Below are 15,031 nucleotides of genomic sequence, written 5' to 3'. Positions count from 1 at the left end.
CTGACGTATTTGAGTCGTCAGGGTCCTGCGCTCGCGGGACGCGCGCGGGTCGTAGCCCGGGGTGAAGCCCGGGCAAAGGGCGGGTCCTCAGAGGCCGGAGGAGCCCGGCCCGGGCCCCCCCTCTTCTCCGTGTGTGTTGGGAACTTCCACTGGTGCCCCCAAAAGTCGATCTGAACCCTCCCGGTGACGCACGCTTAGAAGGCATTCTTTCGCACCACATAGTCAAATACAACCTTAGGTAACGATTATTGTGAATAACTTAAAAATACATTATGTTCGCGTTAGTGCACTGTGTGTATCAGGTGGATGTAATGACCTCTCCGGTCCAATTTAATCTTAGTATGGAAGGCGGTAGCGACAAACAGGTAACCTTGGATAAGTACTTTAAAAAGACCTTAGTGGGGACAGAGAGATATATTACCCTAGCTGAACGACGGGCTGATAGACGTCTCTCAATTGAACTAATAAAGAACAAGCGGTCCTCATTGGGCCCTACACAACAGGCCCTGTCTCCACTACCCCCTACTGACCGTATAAGCGTTGGCAATGAAGTCTCTCCCACTAACAGTAATGGTATCCCACTACTTCTACAAAACTCTCCCTCACCGATAGCCACAACCAATGAGCTTCTTATAGATCTTTTGTTTTCCCCAGAACTCATGTCTCAAGCGGTTGGGGGTCTGTCAGTATCATGACCTCTGGAGGTCATTACTGCCAACAGCGACATACAAGCCCAGCCACATCCTAGGCATAAAGAACCTCCCTCCAAAAAAAGAAAGAAAGGAGATAATAGACCCCAAAACCCCAAAGCAAACCATTCAGACTGTACCAAATCAAAAAATCTCGCTTCTCCGTTATCAGTGCCACCTGTCCTGACTTCCGAAATGTCCCCACCAACACTTGACCAATTAGGTACCCTTCTAATGGAAAACATTGAAAAATTAATTAGATCATTTATATTACCTTTGGTAGAGAGGCTACAAAAAATAGGTCAACAACTGGGTAACCTTGAACAAACATTAGTTGATATCAAAGGAGGAATAAAGACTCTCGATCCCCCTCCTGTAGCATTGGTTGTGAAGGAGGCTCCGTCTAATATTATAGACTTATCAGCTACCACAACTGTTAAGACCCCTACCTCGGTAACCCAAAACCCAACATTAAGCAAAGTACCACCGGTATCAGATAAAAACAGCACTAGCGTAGGTGTACAAAAGGGTAAGCAAAACTCCCAAATTAGTGCTGACAAAGCTCCTGTAAGGATGACCATCCCCAAGAGGCCAAACGTAGACTTGCCTACAGAAGCACTACCACTAGTGGTGGTACTTACCGGAGTCCCACCCTTGGAGGAAGGTTTAGACGGCAAAAAGAACATTAATGAAAATTACAACCAATTAAAGAATAAGGTAATTTTTTGGCTAAGAAAAAATCGATCACTTCCCCCACATGTAAATGGAGAAATCTTACACGTGAGGCGTCTTCCCTGGCTAGGTCCCAGCACAAAAAACATTACGGGGGACATTGTTATAATACATTTTAGGGACCCTAGGGCAGTTACACATATTCTTGAGTGGTCTTCACCAAATGGTGCAAATGAGACGGTGTGAGACATAGTATCAAAAAGTATGACTGCAAAATTATATATTACTTGTACAAGTATAAGTTGTGTGCAATACATTTTACACATAGCACAACACACAGCTACATACTCAGAGACTACACACAATACATAAGGTGAATGTTCATACAAGATCGATACAGATTCGATTACTAACCTCAAACATACGTGGCTTGAATGATCAAAAGAAAATAAGACAGATGTTTACACCAGGTGGAAATAACCATGATACCGGAGTCACACCTACCAAACAAAATAAGTGCACAATAGGAAGGAGATGGGCGGAAGCAGTCTTGGCTTCCTCTTACTCATACTCAAGGGGGGTACTACTGTTGATTACGAAAGGAGTACAATTCCAAATGGAACATACTATTAAAGACGACAAGGAAAGATACCTCATAACTACGGGATATCTCTGTGGACATCATGTGGGTCTAGTTAATACATATGGCCCCAATTCAGATGCCTTTGCCTTCTTTAACGCAATATCTAAAGAATTGTGTGAACAACCTGACTTAGAACTCATCTGGGGAGGGGACCTCAATGTATCACTCAATCAACACAGAGACAGATCAGGATATGCAAAAGATCCACACATAAAGATGTGAAAGCTATACACGACAGCATGGCTGAGTTTAGAATGGTAGATGTCTGGCGAGATTGCCACCCACAGCAATTAACAAGTATGCACACCTCCACACGTCACAACAGCTGGACCCGGCTGGATTATTGGCTAACTACAGAGATAACCAGCACCTGGGTGCAAAATATCAAACACTTCCTAAAACCTTTGTAAGACCATAACCCAGTCCTACTCACACTGAAACTACCCAACTACATTCTGCCGCCCTTTATATGGTGCTTCAATGCCAAGGCACTCCTAGAACCATTATATAAAGAAACAATACGGAAGGCTATAGAGGATTATTTTTCTTTCAATCAGCACTCAATAGAGGATGCTAGTCTGCACTGGGTTTCCCCTGCACTGAGAGAGCGTGCTGAGCTCCTGGACTCTGTGCGGGTTGTTGTTGCTGGACTGTGCAAACTGCTGAAAGTGCTCCTGGGATCGTGAGGCAACCTCTCGTGGCACCTGCTTCGCGGGTGCAGCTTGTGTAAGAACTTTTGTAGCGGTGCCTTAGATCCATACCTGACCCAGCGGGACTGCGAGGACCAGCGGGCTGTGCGGATCCCAACTCGCCACAGCTGGTCCTCTTCCCGCCCCCACCTCACATCGTAGTGAAAAGGAGTGAGCTGAATTCCTTTCCTTGGATTTCCCTGCAATGAGAGAGCGTGCTGAGCTCCTGGACTCTGTGCGGGTTGTTGTTGCTGGACTGTGCAAACTGCTGAAAGTGCTCCTGGGATCGTGAGGCAACCTCTCGTGGCACCCGCTTCGTGGGTGCCGCTCGTGTAAGAACTTTTGTAGCGGTGCCTTAGATCCATACCTGACCCAGCGGGACTGCGAGGACCAGCGGGCTGTGCGGATCCCAACTCGCCACAGCTGGTCCTCTTCCGGCCCCCACCTGACATCGTAGTGAAAAGGAGTGAACCGAATTTCTTTCCATGGATTCCCCTGCACTGAGAGAGCGTGCTGAGCTCCAGGACTCTGTGCGGGTTGTTGCTGCTGGACTGTGCAAACTGCTGAAAGTGCTCCTGGGATCGTGAGGCAACCTCTTGTGGCACCCGCTTTGCGGGTGCCGCTCGTGTAAGAACTTTTGTAGCGGTGCCTTAGATCCATACCTGACCCAGCAGGACTGCGAGGACCAGCGGGCTGTGTGGATGCCAACTCGCCACAGCTGATCCTCTTCCCGCCCCCACCTCACATCGTAGTGAAAAGGAGTGAGCTGAATTCCTTTCCTTGGATTCCCCTGCACTTAGAGAGCGTGCCGAGCTCCTGGACTCTGTGCGGGTTGTTGCTGCTGGACTGTGCAAACTGCTGAAAGTGCTCCTGGGATCGTGAGGCAACCTCTCGTGGCACCCGCTTTGCGGGTGCCGCTCGTGTAAGAACTTTTGTAGCGGTGCCTTAGATCCATACCTGACCCAGCGGGACTGCGAGGACCAGCGGGCTGTGCGGATCCCAACTCGCCACAGCTGGTCCTCTTCCCGCCCCACCACACATCGTAGTAAAAAGGAGTGAGCTGAATACCTTTCCTTGGATTCCGCTGCACTGAGAGAGCGTGCTGAGCTCCTGGACTCTGTGCGGGTTGTTGCTGCTGGACTGTGCAAACTGCTGAAAGTGCTCCTGGGATCGTGAGGCAACCTCTTGTGGCACCCGCTTTGCGGGTGCCCCTCGTGTAAGAACTTTTGTAGCAGTGCCTTAGATCCATACCTGACCCAGCGGGACTGCGAGGACCAGCGGGCTGTGCGGATCCCAACTCGCCACAGCTGGTCCTCTTCCTGCCCCCACCTCACATCGTAGTGAAAAGGAGCTCCTGGACTCTGTGCGTGTTGTTGCTGCTGGACTGTGCAAACTGCTGAAAGTGCTCCTGGGATCGTGAGGCAACCTCTCGTGGCACACGCTTTGCGGGTGCCACTTGTGTAAGAACTTTTGTAGCGGTGCCTTAGATCCATACCTGACCCAGCAGGAATGCGAGGACCAGCGGGCTGTGCGGATCCCAACTCGCCACAGCTGGTCCTCTTCCCGCCCCCACTTCTCTGACGTATTTGAGGCGTCATGGTCCCGCGCTCGCGGGACGCGCGCGGGTCGTAGCCCGGGGCGAAGCCCGGGCAAAATGCGGGTCCTCTGAGGTCCTCAGAGGCTGGAGGAGCCAGGCCCGGGCCCCCCCCTCTTCTCCGTGTGTGTTGGGAACTTCCACTGGTGTGCCCAAAAGTCGATCTGAACCCTCCCGGGGACGCACGCTTAGAAGGCATTCTTTCGCACCACATAGTCAAATACAACCTTAGGTAACGATTATTGTGAATAACTTAAAAATACATTATGTTTGCGTTAGTGCACTGTGTGTATCAGGTGGATGTAATGACCTCTCCGGTCCAATTTAATCTTAGTATGGAAGGCGGTAGCGACAAACAGGCAACCTTGGATAAGTACTTTAAAAAGGCCTTAGTGGGGACAGAGAGAAATATTACCCTAGCTGAACGACGGGCTGATAGATGTCACTCAATTGAACTAATAAAGAACAAGCAGTCCTCATTGGGCCCTACACAACAGGCCCTGTCTCCACTACCCCCTACTGACCGTATAAGCGTTGGCAATGAAGTCTCTCCCACTAACAGTAATGGTATCCCACTACTTCTACAAAACTCTCCCTCACCTATAGCCACAACCAATGACCTTCTCATAGATCTTTTGTTTTCCCCAGAACTCATGTCTCAAGCGGTTGGGGGTCTGTCAGTATCACCACCTCTGGAGGTCATTACTGCCAACAGCGACATACAAGCCCAGCCACATCCTAGGCATAAAGGACCTCCCTCCAAAAAAAGAAAGAAAGGAGATAATAGACCCCAAAACCCCAAATCAAACCATTCAGACTGTACCAAATCAAAAAATCTCGCTTCTCCGTTATCAGTGCCACCTGTCTTGTCTTCCGAAATGTCCCCACCAACACTTGACCAATTAGGCACCCTTCTAATGGGAAACATTGAAACATTAATTAGATCATTTATATTACCTTTGGTAGAGAGGCTACAAAAAATAGGTCAACAACTGGGTAACCTTGAACAAACATTAGTTGATATCAAAGGAGGAATAAAGACTCTCGATCCCCCTCCCGTAGCATTGGTTGTGAATGAGGCTCTGTCTAATATTATAGACTTATCAGCTACCACAACTGTTAAGACCCCTACCTCGGTAACCCAAAACCCAACATTAAGCAAAGTACCACTGATATCAGATAAAAACAGCGCTAGCATAGGTGTACAAAAGGGTAAGCAAAACTCCCAAATTAGTGCTTACAAAGCTCCTGTAAGGACGACCATCCACAAGAGGCCAAATGTAGACTTGCCTCCAGAAGCACTACCACTAGTGGTGGTACTTACTGGAGTCCCACCCTTGGAGGAAGGTTTAGACGGCAAAAAGAACATTAATGAAAATTACAACCAATTAAAGAATAAGGTAATTTTTTGGCTAAGAAAAAATCGATCACTTCCCCCAGATGTAAATGGAGAAATCTTACACGTGAGGCGTCTTCCCTGGCTAGGTCCCAGCACAAAAAACATTACGGGGGACATTGTTATAATAAATTTTAGGGACCCTAGGGCAGTTACACATATTCTTGAGTGGTCTTCACCAAATGGTGCAAATGAAATTATAGCCCGTGACCTTACGTTTTTCTACCCCAAAAACCTCTTCTTCCCCACTAATTCTAAGCCCCTGACTAAATTTCAGGTAGATTAAATAAGATCCCTATTTGACGAGGTAAATCCGCCTAATAGACCATATCCTGATCAATACATGGAGTACCTCAGATTCCCTCCATATCAGCAGGTAGCTCCATCTATGCCCTTTCTATCATATCAGGCGAACAGGCATCGACCTATGCCCCAGCAATTTGAGCAATTTGATGATCCGATTAGGCCTTGGTGGGATCCTTATACCTCGCCATGGACAGGTAATCACACATGGGAATGGAGATATAATCACCCCCCGTCTGTGAGACCCTTCATGATTTCTGCCCAGAACCGCTATAACACCCTATCAGGTTTAGATGACAACGAGTGACTACATACTCCAATCTCATCAAATCGCTACAACTCCTATTTCCAGGGTAGGGTGACCACGGTGGTAAACCGTAATTTGAAGGAGGGTCATTGCAATATGCTTACCGTCGAAACGGATCCTTTAAATAGAGCTCCGGACAACTGTGCCCTGACAGCTGAGCCCAGCAGTCAAGTCCAGGCGCCTCTTATACTGACCGAAAGTCAGACCGCAGGGACAGTTTTTTCCACTGTAGATCCTAATGATAACACCCCACATAAAACAGTTACCCAAATTAATTTCAGCGACGCTGGTTCACATTCTGAAGGGCTTTATACTACACAACAAAATCCCCCTCCACTGCCTAAAAAGCCAGCTGACCTCCAGACAACAAAGCGGCAAAACCCCATAAAGGTCTCAAAGCCGAGCACCCTGACTCTTTCAATTATATTTTGGAATGTCGCAGGTCTGCGGACTAAGATTGAGCAACCTAATTGGCTAGAAACAGTCAGAAAGCACACTATAGTATGCTGTCAAGAAACATGGTCTGAATCCGAAATCCAATTACAGGGGTACAGACTGTATTTCTCGAGCGCTTGTCCCTCGTCCTCAGGCAGACCGAAGGGTGGCTTATCAATTTACATAGCTAAGACCCTTTTACTTAAGAAAATTACTGTAATAGCATCTGAAGAGAACTATCAAATAGTAGAATTGTCAGCGGAGCGAGGATCTAAATACTTAGTGATACATTTTTACAAGAACATGTTACCCCCTGATCTGGTGAAAACTGTTAATAAGATAACTGCCATTGTAGAGCAGCAGCGGGAGCATAGTTTTTCCTATCCAATTAAGTTAATCTGGGGTGGGGACTTTAATACTCCCCTATGTAGTGAACACTCAAATTCTAAATGTGGTATTGTGGATGAGGAGGGGAGTCCCCTAACCCATTTTGCTCATTCAAATGTCGGGAATGCCTTAAATGAGAACCTTTTCATGCTAGGCTTGGGCTTTGCCAACGAGATGGTCGTACCATCTATCAACTTTTCACCTACTTTCCATGGTAGAGGTTGTAGCACAATAATTGATTTCATTCTAACTACGAACAACATGAGGGACGACCTGCAATCATTCCGTACAGGAGATGATGTGAGCAGTGATCACTTCCAAACAGCCTGAGAATTAGAGCATCATTTGGATTCCCCCAACTGACAACCTTGGCTTGTTGAACCAAAAAGCTCTAAACTTGAATAAAAGTAATGGGTACTCGGTAAAATGGGCAAAAGTTGATCCAGACATAATTACGCAAAAAGTTATTCCTAAATCACTCCCTATGTTGGAAGTATGCCTCAATCCCTTTTCCATAGCTGAGGAAATTTTGAATAATTTTACGGACATAACTAATGCGATCAGTAAGTAGCTCCTTCGTAAACAAAAACAGATTGCCCAAAAAGAAAAAGGATGGTTTAACTCAGACTGTCGTAAAACTCTATCTGCCCTAAAGTTAGCTTTACATAAAACAAAGAGGGATCAAATAGAGATTAGTAGGCTGAGAAAACTCTATAACAAGGCGAAAAAAGACTGTAAAAAAGAGAGGAAAAAAGAGCTTTGGGAGAAGCTCCATGAGAGCTGTAATAGGAAAGACAGCTTACAGTTTTGGAAAGTGGTTAATTCTCCCTTTCTTAACAGAACTAGAAATGGCCCTAGCGTGGAAGTAGCGATCCCAGCAGAGAAATGGGTCTCTCACTTTTCTCAAATTTTTGAGGGTGATAATTCACAATACTGTATAAATCCCTACCCTCCGCCTTACCCCATTGAACTTTCTTTCAGCCATGAGGAAGTAATTAAGGCTCTGTCTTCTTCAAAGTCTGGCAAAGCACCCGGACCAGACGGTGTGCCTTTGGACATCTACACGCACACCCAAGAGCTCTGGTCACCGGTACTAACTAGAGTAATTGAGGCCGCCTTAAAAGGAGGACTTATAGAAACCTGGTCTACTTCCATCCTCACCCCCTATCTTCAAGAAGGGAGACCGCAATAATCCATCATGTTATAGGCCCATTTCCCTCCTGGATTCACTTGGTAAAGTGGCTGGTCGCCTGATCCTGGAGAGATTGCAAGTCTGGTCCAAAGACAATAACATCATGACAGACCTGCAATACAGCTTCCAGGAGGGTTTGGGTACCGTAGAGCAGGACTTGAATCTCTCCCTTTTAGTTGGAAAATATGTTCGGGCGAAGAAAGGCAATCTCCATCTGGTATATGTGGACTTGATCGCAGCCTTTGACTCCATATCACAGTCTAGGCTGTGGTCAATCCTGGCGGAAATTGGCGTGGACCCCTGTATAACATCTTTTTTACGTGAGCTGTATTCAGGCGCCTCGGCTAGGGTAAGATTTGGGGTAAATGGGGAGCTCACCCATCCGTTTGGAGTAACTAGGGGAATTTGACAAGGGTGTGTCCTGGCTCCTTTTCTATTTAATCTATAAACAAATGGCCTTGAGAAGGCCATGCTACAAGGGAGTCAGGTCCTTCCAACAATCGCCGGTCGTCGATCCCTGTGTTACTCTATGCGGATGACGCAGTAGTAATGGCCCGAACCCCAGTCCAAAGTCAGATCCAATTAAATTCATACTGTAAATTCATGGCCTCGTTGGACCTTAAGGTCAACATAAAGAAAACATTGGTCATGCATTTTGGGAAAAAGAGATCTAAGCATACATCGATCTGTATTGATAATGCAAAATTGGACTGTACTAAGACCTATCCGTATCTAGGCATTCTTTTTGATAATACCTCCTCCTGGAAATCAGCCACTGACAGTAGATATCTTCTATTTTTAAGAGCCTCTTCCGCATTGATTGCCTTTTCCCGAAAAATAGGTAAGCCGCCCCCCAAAGAACTTTTGCAAATATATTACGCCAAATGCCATAGTGCAGCTATATACGGCGCCGGGGTGTGGGGCTATGTACCTGTGTCTAACTTACAAAGGGTTGAGAACACTTTCATCCGTTACCTCTTGGCGGTCCCCCAGTCCTCTCCAACCTACGCCTGTCACATGGAACTAGGCATGGAATATATTGAAGACCATATAAAAATCCAGCCTATACTATTGTGGCACCGCATTCAGACGACGGAGCAGTGTCACCTGACCCGTACATTAATCAAAGACTGTCTGGCTCTAGATAACTGGTTGAATGTTCCATGGTTATTATATGTCCATGATTTCCTAAAGGACCTGGACCTTCCTATACATTTCAATGACCCGGCATCCTTAAATACCATTACCAGAAAGGCCCTATGGTTGCTGTGCTTATCCCATCTGGGGGAAATCCGCTTGGCCCAAGAATCCCAAAAAGTCACAAACTGTCACATTTTAACTATTCAATGCACCTTGGGCATTCAGCCGTATCTTACTTTCTGTTTGACAACTTATGAAAAGTATCTGTTGACCCAGTTCAGATTTAATTTGTTTTTTCGTTTGGTTATATTTCCAGGGAGACAGGACTGGTCAATCCCCATCACCCAGTGTCCATGTGATGGTACCTCTGAACAGTCAAATATACATGTATTGATGTTCTGTAAATATTATGTAGTACCACGTAAACGATGGATTATTCCTATCCTATCGTCCCTTGGTCTGAGAAGATGTCGTCCCGCCTTTATGGCATTACAACTCTTAGACTCAGTATCAAGTGCTAAATGTATAGTCATGTACTTAAAATCTTGTCTGAAAATCCGAGCCACTTTGGAATCAAATGGCAACTTTATAGAACAATTAGATCATTGTTGACCGATATGCCTATCTTTGTATTTTTAGCTGTTAGAATTACAGTATGGATGTAAAGCTTTATTGTATGTGTGTTCACACACTTTGTTTAATACTTTTTTTACTGTATAATATTTGATGTAGATGAAATTTTATATATTGAATGTCGTTTTTATGATTTTATATTTGTACTACAATCGAATAAAGCTTTCTACTACTACTAGTCTGCATTGGGAGGCTTTTAAAGCCACAATACGTGGCATTTGCATAAGTACAAAAGCTGGGATCCTAAAAGACATACTGCAGCAACTTAGTCAGAGTGAAGCACAACTTACAGAACTAGAACAGGAATATAACCGCACACACGATCTAACCATCCTTGCTAAAATTACAGAAATAATATCAGGACTATGCAGACACCAAACTAAAACATGTAACAAGCAGGGACAATGCAAGCACCTATAGCGAAGGGGGCAGACCAGGGCGTATATTAGCACAATAAATAAGTAAAGATCGTCAATCAGAAATAGTCACCAAAATAAAAGATAGCCAGGGGGTCATGCACTATGATACTATAGGCATTCTAAAAGCTTTTATGGACACATATAATGAAATGTATACATCTAAGGATACAGATGATGCTGATGAAATTATGGAAAACCTGGAAGACATAGCTATAGTATGGCTATCAGGTAACCAAAGGGAATACTTAGCACAAACAATCATAAGAAAGGAGCTATAGGATGCCATTAAATCTATGCTAATGGTAAATCTCCAGGACAAGAAAGGTTTACTGGAGAATTTTATAAAGAATACATGGAAATAATGTGCCCCTATGTAGCCAAAATGTATAACAATGCATATGATAAAAAAATACTTCCCCCTACATTGCAAGAGGCGTTATTAATAGCATTACTAAAACCTGACAAAGAGCCATACCAATGTATATCATATCGCCCATTGTCATTGATAAATACAGATACGAAGATTCTAGCGAAAATTATAGCACAGAGGTTACAACCCCTAATGACGACTATTATATTACCAGACCAAGCAGGCTTCAAACCAACAAAATCCACCTCCCACAATATACGCACCTAATTCGCTCTATCACACTAACTCAATGCGGAACTGGAGGCGGCTGTGGAATTACTCGATGCTGCCAAAGTATACCTTTTTACTGTCCTGATTAAAATGGGGATGCCTCCTAGTCTCCTACAATGGATCAAAATTCTGTATAGAAAAACAATAGTGTGCATAAAAGTTAAAAAGCATATATCAGGCCAATACACATAATTCAAGGCATAAGACAGGGGTGCCCACTATCACCATTATTATTTGCAATCACACTAGAACCCCTATCCTGCAAAATTCAGCAACAATACAAAGCCACAGTCCTACAATTCCCACAGCGTCCTATTAATATTTAACTGTACGGGGATGATATGGTGCTATATGTGTAGGAATCAAAGGTGAACTTAATGCCTCTCTTGCGGGAATATATTAAATTTGGTAGGCACTCGGGCCTCCAGATAAACTGGAGTAAATCAACTATCATTCCACTGACGGAAATAACCAAGCCTCACACAATAGAATACCCACTTGAATGGCAAACAGAGCCTATTAAGTACCTATTAATTTGGTTTCATCGTGACCCAAGCACAGTAATACAGACGAATTATGGAGCAGCACCAAACTAGAAGAGCAAGTAGAACGTTGGATTCGCTCACCACTAACAGTGGTGGACAGAATAGCCATAGTAATAATGGTGATACTCCCAAAATTCCTATACCTTTTTAACAATATTTTCGCGCTGTAGAAAACTTAATAAATAAATCAATAAATAACACCTCCAACACCAGTATGTCAGCCACTAAAAACACTTGTAAAATGATTGATTTGGGCTGGCAAACAAGCGCGTATCGAGCTTCAGACACTGACTCTGCCCTACTCCAAGGGGGGATTCACTGTGCCTGATCTATGTCCATACTATCTCGGTGTGCAGGCGCAATATGCACCTTATTGGTTTCACCCAGTACCGTATATGACCCATGTGGCAGTGGAGGATGGAGACGCCGACATTATACCGCTAGTATCCTTACACACCATCGCCCACACCTAGAAAGAAATTAAATAAATACTATATGTACGACTAGCTCAGCATGGCCCTGCATGGGTAAACTAACACATAAAGTACCATCCTATGCACCGGCGTTACCATTGAGACATCATCAGGATGTTTCGATATCAGAAGAAGAGATAGGTATGAATCTACTACAACAAGTGGGAATAGATACGATGGGAGACCTGTATAACAATGTTGTCTTTTTAAGTTTTATTTATTGAGGAGTAGAAAAAGGGGGAGAATGGGGGAATGGGGAGGAAAGGAGAAGAGTTACAATAAGCAGATGGAGGAAATGAACACTAAAATAAAAATTTCATAAAAGTAAGCATTACAAGCATGAAAAATTATGAACATATCGTATAAATAGAAATACAATAAGTACAATACAATATATAGAAACACAGTAATAGTAGTAAACCAATATATGTAGAAATAAACAGGTAATAAGGAAATCACGGGGGTTTGCGAACTTCAACTGTATCCGGAGCAGGAGAGGGATGAACAGGACCAGAGGGAGAGAGAGATATGTTACCAAAGGAAGCCAAAGCAGGTCACGTTTAATAGCTAGGGAGATGGGGGATACATAATTGGTGTCTAAACGATGGTTAAAACAAATTGCATTCTACCAGGATTGATAGGTAACATTTGCAGCTTGTTTCCAGTTAGAGGTGATAACATGAAAAGCTACAGCAAGGAAAAGGTCAAGTAAAGGGTAGTGACTGGAGGGATGAGGAAGTTCCGAAGAGAGGGAGCCAAGGAAAACTAGTGAGGGCGAAAAGGGGACCTGAAACTGAAAAATCTTTTGAATTTGCTTCCAGACCAACTGCCAGAACTGGGAGGTAGGAGGGCAGTCGAATAACATATGTTTGAGATCAGCAGAGGGTCATGGACAGGACCAACAAGAAGAGAGAGTGTCTGTTGAAAAACGGGATAAGGCAAGTGGGATAAATAAAATTCTGTGATAAATGAAAAATAAAGTCTGGGTAGTGTTAGCAGCTTTGGAGGTCTTATGGAGTTTAGTCCAAATTTTGTCCCAAAAAAGGATCGGCCAGGTCTGACAAAAGTCCAGCTCCCATGCAAGCTCAGTACGAGATTTTAATCTATCATTGGTGAGACGGAAAGAATTATATAAAGCGGATGCAGAAGGGGAAGTTTCCAATAGAAGGGAAGTGGGTCTGCGATCTACAGGAGTCTCGTTGGAGGATGGAAGAGTTTGAAGATATGAAAGCAAGACTGGGTAAAGGGTGTTGTATTGTGTTCGGGCAGAAGCGGGCAAAGAGAAAAGAGATCGAAAATCCTGAAATGAGGGAGGCGTACCTTGAGATAATAATTGATATCCAAGATAGTCCTCGAGAATGCCAAGTTTTCCAATATTTGATACGGTTACGGATTTTGAGAAGAGAGTTATTCCAAATCGGTTGTTCGTGAAGGGAGGGAAGAGATGGATAAGATGAAGTTAAGTAGGGAGAAAGGAGTTTACGAGAGTGTGGAAGAATAGGTGACCGGAGACGAGTTAAGGAAGATGTAAAGGACAAGAATTCACGGAAGGTAAAAGGAGAAATGAAAGAAGATTCCATGTTTAGCCAAACAGGGGGATGATGTGGCATATTAGATGAAAACCAGCGAGTCGATTGTTTCAGGGAAAAAGCATGGTGATATTGTTTGAAATCGGGAAAGCGCACTCCAGAATTTTTTCTTTTAAATCAAACCCCTGATTCTCCCTTTGTTATGGTTTGGGATTCATTTAAAGCTGCCTCTAGGGGTTTTATGATTAATTTTGTGTCTCGGCGGGAAAAATTACAAGCGGCCAAATCGGAGAAAATATTAGCTGACATCAAGGCTTGAGAACACGCTTACTTCACCTCTAAATCTGACTCATCCATTAAAGCTCTTATTGATGCAAAAATTTCTTTTAATAAATTTACAACAGATGCCGCTTCTAATATCATGCTCAAATGTAATTCTAGATATTATGGGGGTAAGAATAAAATGGGGAAGCTCTTGGCCAACTACTTAAAGATTTGTAAAGAACGCACAAAAATCCAATCTATTAAAACCTCTTCTGGTGAATCCACATTTAAAGATAAAGAAATTCTTACGGAATTTGCTTAATTCTATGATACGCTTTATACTCCAGAACAGACTCCTACACCTGATGATCTTCTTGCTTATTTTCAATCTATCCCTTCTCCCCCGATCTCACATGTTGATTTTCACACTTTGGAACAAGACATTTCTCTTTCTGAAATCTCCCATGCTGTTTCTAAACTTCATCATGGTAAATCTCCAGGCCCTGATGGCTTTACAATTGAATTTTACAGCCACTTTGCCTCTCTTCTTCTTCCCAAACTCCTACTTTTATTCCAATCTTTTTCTGACGCCGGCTCCTCTAGCGGCTCCTTTCAACAAGCCTTAATTTGCTTAATTCCAAAGGTAGATAAAGATCACTCTTTATGCAAAAATTATAGACCAATATCTTTGGTCAACACTGATTATAAAATTCTAGCGAAAATATTAGCCTTACGTATGGATCCTCTTTTACCGGATATCATTGGACTAGAACAATTGGGTTTTGTCAAGGGGCGTCTCTCATCAGATAATTCCAGAGTTTTTCTCAACATACTTGGCAAATCTTCTTCTCTCACTCTTCCTTTTGGAGCTATCTCCCTAGATGCTGAAAAGGCTTTCGATTGGATTGGGTGGGATTTCATGTTTCAGGCTTTACGTTGGATCGGTATTCCTCCTAAATTTATTTCTATTATCTCTTTACTTTACTCTAATCCTCAAGCTTCTATTTTTGTTAATGGGATGTCCTCGGATTACTTTTCGCTACATAGAGGGGTTCGACAAGGTTGCCCATTACCTCCCTTA

The sequence above is a fragment of the Lissotriton vulgaris genome, chromosome 3_1, assembly GCF_964263255.1.
Source record: "Lissotriton vulgaris chromosome 3_1, aLisVul1.2, whole genome shotgun sequence".
Lineage (NCBI taxonomy): Eukaryota > Metazoa > Chordata > Amphibia > Caudata > Salamandridae > Lissotriton > Lissotriton vulgaris.
The sequence above is the reverse complement of the archived record's forward strand: the minus strand, read 5'-3'. Positions refer to the sequence as shown.